The following is an 11,368-nucleotide window of genomic DNA, read 5'->3' on the forward strand; positions in this document are numbered from 1 at the left end:
GAAAGTCAACGGCTCGTTAAACTCTGTCACTCTCTCGCCCACGTGGCTGCGAGGACAGGACACGCAATGCAACTCAGATGTGTCGCGTCCATACTGTGCATTTAGGATGAATTATGAAAATGGGAACCATCTGCAAAACCGTAAATAGGTGTGCATGTTCAACACGTGTACGAGAGTGAAAATGCTGTAACAAAGAACTTTTCAAATCCCCAAAAATACCTCGGCGTCAACAGCATAAATAAACACTTTGTTCGCAGGTTTATTTGCACAGCACATTTCGTACACGGGATCAGTGCTGAGTCTTCGCATACAGTAAAACGGAGGAAAAATGCAAGGTACAACAGAGGGGAACGATAAAAGCACAAAATAAAAAACAGAGGGAAACAAGTTAAAGAAAATAAAAGCGCAATTTAAAGCTGGCTGATCATCCTCTGGTGGAGTGCATGCATTCAAGTACGGTCTTGATCACATTTAAATTTAATATTGAAATTGTAATATTATGAATGTCCAACATGATTCAATAATAGGACTTTAGCATGGATCCATAAATAATATAAAGTCATTACTGTCATCGGTTGGTGACGTTATTTCCCGAAAAAATAATAGTGTCGCTTGGTGATTTAGGCTTGTATCGAAATTCAACACTTTTATGTTTATCATCGAATTGGTCGTATTCGGTGTGGAGAGGATTGCATGGCGTTAGAAGGTTGATGCCTGTGTAGCTTCTTCAGCATCAGTGAGGCAAAGAAAACAACCAAACTCAAGGCTTACATATATTTGTTTTCAACTGATTTCTTTTTATTTTGTTATTTTGTAATCTATTTTGTTTAAATGGATTACATTCCGCATATATTTCTCTTTAAAAAGCAGTGAACTACTTTTAACTCAGTGTTGAAATGAGCGGGAAAATGGTTATCAAAAGTAAAGCATGATTTAGGACGATATCAAATCTGATTCATTGCCGTTCCAGTTTTCCGGGACTCGAATGGACTCAACTTTAAGTTTTTTTCCAGCTACATGTTGTTTGGTTCTATGTCTCCCCCCTTGGCGGAGTTCTCGGATGGTTCTCCCATAAAGAGGGGGATCGGTGGTGGTTCTGTGTAATAAAAAGCTGTGCTCTGCTCATCCTGCAGCTCGTCCACGGGACAGAGTTATTGCAGCAGTTGTTGATGATTTAAGAATGAATAAAGAGTTGCATCGCAGGTGGAGAACTTGAACCCCCGCTTGCAGACTGACTCTGTCCTGGATGCAGTGGAACAAACACTCTGTGTTGTACGTCCAGCACGCTGAGAGCACGGGTGGAAAAAAAAAAAAAAAAAAGTTAATTGTGATGAATGAATTGAACATTCTTCAAGTCGTTATTTGGAAAACCACGTTGCCTTGATTTCCATTCTTAAAACGCCGCCACCTGTAGAGCGGTGGGAGTCTGCGGCCCAGCCAGGGCGGCCGTGTGACAGTTAGAGAGAGGAACTCCCCCCCGGACACAGGTCAACGAGAGAGCAGGGGTGAGATAACAGTGAAGGAGGGGAGGAAGATGAGAGGGGGGGGGGGGAAAGAGCGGAGGGCCAGGGAGGGAGAGAGGGGAGCAGAGGGGAGGAGAGGGGATCAAGAGGAATCGGGGAGGGCAGAGAGAAGAGGAGGAAGGGGGGAGGTGAGAAGGAGAGGCCGAGAGGGCGGGGAGAGGAGGAGGAAGAGGAGGAGGAGAGCACGGGGGGTTGGAAGAGGAGGAGGAGGGGTGGAAGAGCAGAGGGACAGAGGCGAGAGAGGGGAGGGAGAGGGGGGAGGAGGGAAAGAAAGAAAGCAAGCGGGAGACGTCCCGGGCTCGTGGCCGAGGCCGAGAAAAAAAGATGTGGAAAGAAGAAGTTGGCGTAGAAGGTCCAACGGTGGCCACGCCCTTATCCACCTTTGGGACGCCGGTTCTCCGCCTCATCCCGCGGATCCCGTGGACGTGCACGGCTCGGACATGTGTTTTTCAGAGGAAAACAAGCAGGTTCATGTTAGAAGCAGATAGCGCTCCTGAGCTCCCCACCTCCGCTCCGTCACGTGAGCAGGCCGTGGTTACGTAACCGCTCCGGGAGGCTCCCGCTTCCAACTCCCGCCATTCAGCCGGCGTGGCGTGTTCCCGGCACGGCCGCCTCCCGACGAGAAACCGCTGGCGGGGCGGCCAGGCGCCTTGGAAGCCGAGGGCCCGCTCCGACGGATACTCCGCCGATCCCTCCCCAATCTGAGATGTTTATGGAAAACTAAATGAAAGCCGCCGCGAGAAAGAGCGAGAGAGGGTGATGAACATGGACACGACTGAAACCAAACCGTGAAGGAGGAGAGACGTCCAAACACAGGACGCCCTGGTAGGGACATGGAAACCCCGTCCACCAAAACCCCCGAGCTAGAAGAAGTGTGTGTGTGTGTGTGTGTGTGTGTGTGTGTGTGTGTGTGTGTGCGCGCACATATGAGCTTTACTTCTTCTCCAACTAACACTATCAGTGTCGGGGACTCCATAAGTTGATAGGTTCACCGTCCATTGATCAATTCAATGATTTTTGTGTGTTATACTTGTTGTTATCTTGTGGACAGAGTGGGCTGTGGCCCTGGTGGATTTAAAGATGGAAAAAAAAAAAAAATAAAATAAAAAGACATTGACCTGGAAAAGGAGGTGGAAGTCCGTCCCCTGCCACGACACGAGGGCATATGGACCAAGCACCAAGCAGCCACGATGGGAGCTCTCAGTGCAAGAAAAAGACAAAAGGCAAAGTTGGTCTCGGGGCGCCTTGCACCGAAAACACAGTAAAAACCAGAATGACCGGCTGTTCTGAACACGTCTTTTTGGTCAAAAAGTTTTTACTTCCTTTGAAGCATGCCTCCGCCTTAAGTGACAGGTTTGCGGTTTGGGAAAAGGGCACTCGCAACCCAGGCAGTGTAAGCTGGAAAATCACATGAACTTGTTTTGATTAAACGTAACATCACATTTTATTAAAAAGCTATTTTTTTTCAATCGCTGCAGCACATGCGTAAGGGCTACAGCAGGTTGCCAGTGGGAAGCAGCGCAACTTTGTGTTTCTAGTCTCTAAAATAAATAAACTGAATTGTGGGAGTGTGAAAGTATCAATAAAGCACTAAAAAATCCTCATGAAATCCAGTAATGCACCCTTGACACAGACGACTGTTGTTTTGGACCATAATGTGAGTTTCCTGTATTTCAAATGGAGAAGTCTGAAACGTTTGCCCCACTGGACGGCATTCAAGCACAGCTGGAAGCAACATTTTAGGGTCTAAGGTGTGAGTTGAAAAGTGGTGAACCTATCCCCTTATGAAGTCCCTGACATTGATAGTGTTAGTGACATTGATAGGGAAGGGAAGCATCAGCCCTGAGAGTATTAGTGCCTTGCTACACCGTTAAATACAACACAAACAATACAAAGATCATAACTGATTTACTCCTTCATCCTTTCCATCTCCTGCTGGGCGAGTTTTTCATTCCACATTTCATTCCTGCTTTTCCATTCCAAAAGCAGTTTGAGTTGGAGTGGCAGCAGAAAAAAATGATAAAAAAATAAAAATAAAAATGTGATCTTATATTTGGGATATTATTATCCACAACAACAAATCTGAAATAAAAAAATGACGCTATTGAGCCGTGAAATTTCAAATTAGAAGTCGTCTTTCTCTCTCTCTCTGTCTCCCCCTCTCTCTTTCTCTCTCTCGCTCTCTATTTCGGCCAAAAGGCAAAATGCAACAGATCAACTGCATTTCGTTATCTGTGTTAATTAGACGGGACCAGCGGTCTGCCTGTCCCTGGAATTCTGGCAGGTCCCTCCCTTTACGTCACCGCCCGGGGCCGTTTTCCACAGCGGGTCGGTGACGTGCCGTCACCAGCACCGACGCTGTGACGCATTCCCAGTCGTTAAGTCCTTGAGGGTTATTCCAGTAAACTGCTGCCGGAGCTCGACGCCTGCATCTTTTCACACCGTTGGTCTCCTTTCACCCTCTCACGTCAAGTTGAAAGTAGATACAGCCGCTAATTACAGCCGCTGGTTTCAGAGGCTACAATCACAGCTACTGCACGTTGTTGAAAATCCCAGTAAAGAGGTATTACACAACACCCCCTAAAACTAAGCTGTTACGGAGGAACGGGAGAACCCATAAACCAAAATAAACAATCATTAGGGAAGAAAAACTGGGGGAATATTGGTGAAGGTCTTCAGAAGATGGATGTCTCTTCCTGGACGCTCAGGCGTAGCTCTCTCCATCTTTTCCTATTTCTTCCTTCATGCTTTACCTTTACCCGATTGGTTAATTTCTTAATTGGTCCATCAATGCCCTGTTTCCCCGCGAGCTAAAGCAAGCACTTAATTAAGCTTCCAGGGGTTTCTTCCTTTGTCAAACATCCACCAATAAAGCCAGTAGTACTTCATTGCTGGCAATAAAACTCTTGCTGCACTTCTGTAGTCTCTCAGCACTGAAGAGGAAAAACAAATAAAACAGGACTCTACTGTCTGATCCCAAGACCCCCACCACCACTGCCGAAGAACACTGGCCAATTCAGGAATCAACAGGTACAGGCAAAGGTCCACGGAATCCACGGCAAACAGCTCTGAATGCCCTGAAGGACCATCCCAGCCATTTGTTATTGGAAGAGACTGAACAGTAGACACCCACAGGGAATGAATACTGTTGTGCGCCATGTAGACAAACAGACAAAAAGAGAAGAAGACATCGGCAGGCAGACAGACAGGCAGGAGGAAAGACAGACAGGAATTGAACACTTGTTGGGCAGCATGCGGCCGGGCGGGCAGGCGGCCTCCACCTCAGCTGGAGAACCAGCACCTGCAGCTGGATGCGTCTTCAGGCCAAAAAGAAAACAACAGAAACTGCAGCAGCAGGACTGGGAGAATATTTGAAAGATTTGCAGAAGATCTCAATGTGTTTTCCCAAACCCTAACCCAAACCCTAACACTTACCCAAAGCCTCACACTTACCATAACCCTAACCCTCACCCTAACGCTAACCCATCTGCAGAAATCAATTTCAAGGTGCACGCTCCAAAAATAATGTTGGAACCGCCTTCCATTCCAGATATTTTGGAGGGGAGTGTTGAAATGTCTGATATACACATTTGTTTTACATTTTGTGTCCAGAGTGGGAGGATGTCCATGAAGCAGAAAAACATCACACCAGACCCAGGAGCACATCCTCAACTTGGAACATACTACCTCTACTCTACTCTACTCTACTCTACTCTACTCTACTCTTATCTACTCTACCTCCTACTCTTTCTTCTACTCTACTACACTGAACCTCCTCTACTCTACCTTTACTCTACTCTACTCTACTCTACACTTCTCTACCTCTACTCTACCTCCTTCTACTCTGCCTCTACTCTACCTCCATCTACTGTACTGTACCTCCTTCTACTCTACCTCGACGCTACTTTACTCTTCCTCCTTCTACTCTACCTGTACTCTACTCTATTCTACTCTATTCTACTGGTGCTCTACTGTTCTCTACCTGCTTCTACTCTACCTGTACTCTACTCTACCTCTACTTTATTCTACTCTACTCTAACGGGACTCGACTCTACCTCCTTCTACTCTACCCGTACTCTGCTCTACTGTACTGTACTCTCACTCTACTGTACTCTACTGTACTACTGTACTATTCTCTACTCTTCCTCCTTCTATTTTGCCTCTACCTCCTTCTACTCTACTCTACCTCCTCCTACTCTACCTTTACTCGACTCTACTCTACACCCTACTCTATTCTGCCTCTACTGTACTCCACTCAACCTCCTTCTAATCTACCTCAACCTCTACTCTACCTCATTTTACTGTACCTTTACCTCATTCTAATCTATGGTATCATACTCTACCTCCCTCTATTCTACCTATATTCTACTCTACTCTACCTCCTTCTACTCCACCTGTACTCTACTCTACTCTACTTCATTCTACTCTACCTCACTCTACTCTACTCTTCCTCCTTCTACTCCACTTCAACCTTTACTCTACCTCTTTCTACTGTACCTCTACTGTACCTCCTTCTACTCAACCTCTACTATACCTCATTTGACTGTACCTTTACTCTACCTCTACCTTTCCTCCCTCGACTCTACTCTACCTCTTTTGTCTACCGTGCCTCGGGGGATGGTTTGGTTTGAGCAGCCACATCTGACCTGGATCTACGGGAGGTGATTGGGATCAGGGTGGCTGCATACCTGTTGCCCGTTGGTGGGGCTCACGAGCAGCAGGTTAAAAACCCCCATCACCACACACACTCAGTATAGGAGCCCTTCTCATGACATGTTCCATCTGCTCCTGGCTCATTCCACCGAGCCTCCTCTCTGCAATTAACTGCTGTTTACATGCCCCTGTCTTCTGTGCCTCTGTGCCAGAAGGCTCTGAAAATGCCACTTGGGTGGCGTGTGGTAGGCAAAACTGCCACATCATATTTTACCTCTACTCTACTGCTACTCTGCCTCTACTGTCCTTCCCTCTACCCTACCTCTTCTCTACCTCCCTCTACTCTTCATCTCCTTTACTCTACCTCTACTCTGGAGGTAACTGACGAGGCAATCCCCAATTTCCGCCAGTATTTTGATGTGAATAAATCAGTGTAACATTTTCATCTCTCTTTCGTCTCATATCCATCACTATTCAACATTGAACATGAGCCTATATAGTGATACACATAAATAAACTGCTTTTTTCGCCTTCTCAACACCAAATGTGACCTTAAATGATCCATGGACTGCTTCTGCACATTCACACTAGGGAGACATCAGGGGCGTAGCTTAGCCCAAGCAGTCTCTGGCCATTTTTCCGCAAACTGTCGGTTTGTTCCAACTGTGTCTCCAACTGTTCCAACTGTGTCCCCGACGCCACTGGATGTAAATATCGGTTTGTTCCAACTGTGTCCCAATTTCAAGAAGGAAGAAAGACATTTTAATTGCCGGGGGTGAATTCTTTTAATTTCCTCTGGTAGAAGATAATAGTAAAACAAAAATGCGGGAGTTCAGATTGTTTCCATATGGAAATTTCCCATGCACATTTTTTGCATATCTGTGCAGAATTTTTGCTTTTGCTTTTCAAGTGGAACGGGTTGAAGTACTCTTATAAGAGGAATTGTCGGGTTTTCATTTATTTACGGCTGTAAAGGTCTCTGAAGTAAACTTCACTAGAATTGATAGCACGGCTGATAAACTGAATTGATTTTACGGATTTGAATCTATTATACAAGCCCAAAATGCTCAGCATAGAACAGGGTTCTGTCTAACTCACTTTCCAGGGATGGACCCACCTGCCGGCCTCATGCTGATCTAATTGTCTCCTTAAATCCATATTCGGTTCTCTCCATCCTCCAGAAGAGTGCGGGATCAACATTCCTGAGATAGTGAGGGAGGGAGAGAAAGACAGACAGACAAAGGTGCACTGTAAAAATCTTAAAGGTGCAGTGCGTTTAAAGACTTGGAAGAAATGAAATATAATAAGTACAAGTATAGCATATGTATGTTTGCTGAAGTATGTTTTAACTAGTGTATAATCCCATTAAAATAAGAATTGTCTTGCTTTCGTGCTTTGTAGAATGAGCCCTTTATGTCTACATAGGGAGCACCGCCATGGGGAGGGGTGTTCAGTTGGTGGGGATCTGCAATCTCACTGCTAGATATCACTGAATTCTACACACTGCACCTTTAAATCTCAGTTCATATCAACTCAAAACAACAAGTTTGTTTCTACCCATGTTCTCTTAATGGTGACAGTTTGTATTGATTAATTTATTATATTAGGTATGAAAAAGATCAGTTTTAATGTTCTTATATTTATATATATAAATTCCACCCAGTAACAGGGCAGCCACAGAAGAAAGGACGGGCAGCGTTCTCGAACCCGTACAACAAAAAACGTTCTCTGCGGCTCATGAAAAGCGCCCACACTGGATTCCACAGACCACAATGATTATGGATGTAAATTTGACAAAGGAAAAATGAATGAATGGATGCCATACGGTGTGCAGAGATACCCCTTCGCAGAGACCTATACACAGCCCTTTGTTCCTGTGTGTGTGTGTGTGTGTGTGTGTGTGCGCGTGTGCGTGTGTGTGTGCGTGCGTGTGTGTGTGTGTGCCTGCGTGCGTTTGTCCAAGTTTAGGGCGGTTGAAACAGCACCCTAGAGGGTCATGACACTAATTAAAATCAGACTTTTGGTTTTGATCTACCGTCACACATGTGCAGATGTCTACAAATTGTTTTCTTGCGGCACACCAGAGGGCAGAGAGGAATCAAACATCTGTCAAATAAGTTGGTAAGAACTTGAGAGGTTACGCACGGATGCAGAAATGCAAGCAGAAAACATTTGTCTGTTTTCTAAAAACACACACACACACACACACACACACGCACGCACGCAGGCACGCACACACATACACACACACACACACACACACACACACACACACACACACACACACACACACACACACACACACACACACACACACACACACCAGATGCTGTGTACCTGTTGTCTATGATGTGTCAGTGAGATATGTCCGGGAGCAGCTCTGACTGGCTCTGACTGTTCGGGTCAAGGACCTTCCCCTCTTGACTCTCAGCCAAGATAAAATAAAGTCTCAGATCTCGGCCCAAACGGAAACGGGCTTCAAACGGACCTGCTCAGCTCCCATCAGCACCAGCCAGGGGCAGGTGGGCGATGCCGAGTTCAGTCTACAGGATTCTGGCCCTGACTTTCCACTCCCCGACAGGTTTTTGGAGATGCCCGAGCAAAGTCCCCGGATCGGAGGCAGATCACGGAGCGCCCCAGCGAGCGACGGGCGTGCGGCGTGAGCCGCTCGCAACGCCGTCCCACTGCTCGCCGAGCGCTCGCCGACGCAGGCGAGTTATCAAGCAGGTTTAATATCTGGTCGTGTCGGCGTCGAGTCGGGAGCGATGCAAAAAGCTACAGCCCGTGAGAGCAGACGCGGGGGGTTGAGAAGGAGCAACGGTAGTGCACGGAGCGGCAGCCGGAACCACAACATACCTATTTTACTTGTGTTCTCTAGGTTTTTATGTAGTATATATTTCTTATTTAAATTCCGTGTGTTTTTGTTTTTTTAACAGTGATTAAGAATGTAATAAAAAATGTATAATCCTGTCCCGCGGATGGTATGGCGTCATTTCCGGTGTCACTTCTCGCGTGTGTTTTCGTGACAAAACGTAGTTTGGAGCCCAACAGACCGGTCGGGGATTGATCCTGGTGAAAGATGTTGTGATGCGTAACCCCCTGTCACCCATCAGTCATGTAGTGTGAAAACCACAACGACTGCAAGATTCCCAATTACAATTACTCAGCATTCTGAAAGTCGTGTAGCATTAGGTCCCTCCTTTTGTCTCCCTGCTGTCGGTCTTCATTCCAAAATGACTGTAAAACATTTTGAGCTGCAAATTTAGTACTGAAGGTGCTATACAAATAAAATACTTGTATTATTATTATTATTATTATTATTATTATTATTATTATATTTATTTATCATTATTATTATTATTATTATTAGTAGTAGTAGTAGTCGTAGTATAATTATTATGCTAACTGGTGCACCGTAACAAAATCACTAACTTGCATACATCACATCTCAAACTGAAGTGATGTGGGGGCTACTGGACACACTGTCTTCTAGTTGAACATCATCAGTCATCAGTGTCACACATTTCACAATCGTGAATTGCCTCATGATATGTCCATAAAAAACAGGTAATCATAAAAAAACACCTGGAAGAAAAATCAGAGTAAAATTGCATGGATTGTTTGAGCACGGTGATTTTAAATCACTTAGCAGGCCAGATTTAGCAATCTGTTATTAAATATGTAAGGGGTGGCATTCAGTTGTCTCACGGCGGCCAGAGGTGGGCCCCCTGGCCTGTGGTTTGAGACCCCTGACATCAACAATTTGATACAATTTGTTTGAAAAACGCATACATTTCACATGCATTTCACATGCATTTCACATGTGGTTGGGGTTAAATGTGAAATGTAATTAGTTTTACCTGGAAGACATTTGCCGTCAGGTCTGTTTCACCCAAATACCTGCATATGCATTATTCTTACCTGAAAGCCATTTTGAATACAAATGGCTCATTGGTCCCAGGACTGTACAATGCGCTGCTCCTCAACCCCGTCCTCCAGTTCCCCCCGTCCAACTTGAGAACTGTGTCTCGGCCCTTCACAGACCATCAGGGATATGAAGGTGGAAGTTTCTCTTTCATTTCCCTCATCACAGGCACTCATGCCCAGCTGTCGGCGCTTTACCCCCGATGAAAAGATGAACTATGTGAAGAATTATTGCCGTGAAATGCTCTTTATTCCAACTAAATAACCAACTCCCTTTGCTTTCTCTGTTTTATCTGGTCTGTCTGTTCCTCATTTGATTTCCCTCTCTTATTCTTTTAAAGAGAGAGAAAGGAACGATAAGGAAGGGAAATGTGTTATAAATGTATAATGCCTTTTTTTTTCCTGTGGATTATCACGTTTTTATTTTTTTACTTACATTTTTTGCCTTTTTACTTTTATTAGTATTATGATTATGATATCATTATAACTAATACATTCTTTATTGCATCGTTCATTGAATTGTCTTCCATGTTGTGCCATTGGAATCAGTAGATACCACATGTCCTGAATAAAACTAAAACTCTCTCTCTGTCTCTCTCTGTTGAGAACCAGGATTTATTGGACAAGTGTGATAGGACACAGGAATTTGACCCAATGAATGTAATGGGACGTGGGAGAGCACTGTTCTGGTGTCTGGTCATAGCGCCTGTGGGAGGGAAGGAATTTGAAGTTGTGGTGGTTGGCGTTTTAGGTGTCAGCCATAATATTACCAGCCCGCTTCCTGGCGCCGTTGCCGAACAGATGAGGGAAGGTGGGCTGGCGGTCTCCCAGGATCTTTTCTGCAGTCAGGATGCATTGGTGATACCCAGACCGGTATGGAGGCAGTGAGGACGAAGACGGCATTTGCCGTGGAGGGTTGGACTTCCTCGTCAGTGCAGGAAGCATACGTTTTAATGATGGATTAGTGTTGGCTTCCCGCTTCAGGTCAACGGGAGATTGCGGTTCCCAGAAATTTGAAAGTCTCCACCGCCCCCGCGGAGTTGTCCATTAAAGGCAGAGTTCAACCACAATGGGGCCCAAGTAGTAGGAATCCTCTACCTATGCCCTTCGCTTGGCATGCAGACTCTTGCATCTTCAGAGCAATACCATTTGAGGACCGTTCTTTCAAACACAACCTCCCAAATAGTGGTACAACCACTCTGAACCCAATCCATGAGGCCTCAAGACCACCAAATGGGCCTGAGAACACAGATGTGACAGCGGTCACA

The sequence above is a fragment of the Zeus faber genome, assembly GCF_960531495.2.
Source record: "Zeus faber genome assembly, chromosome: 2".
NCBI lineage: Eukaryota > Metazoa > Chordata > Actinopteri > Zeiformes > Zeidae > Zeus > Zeus faber.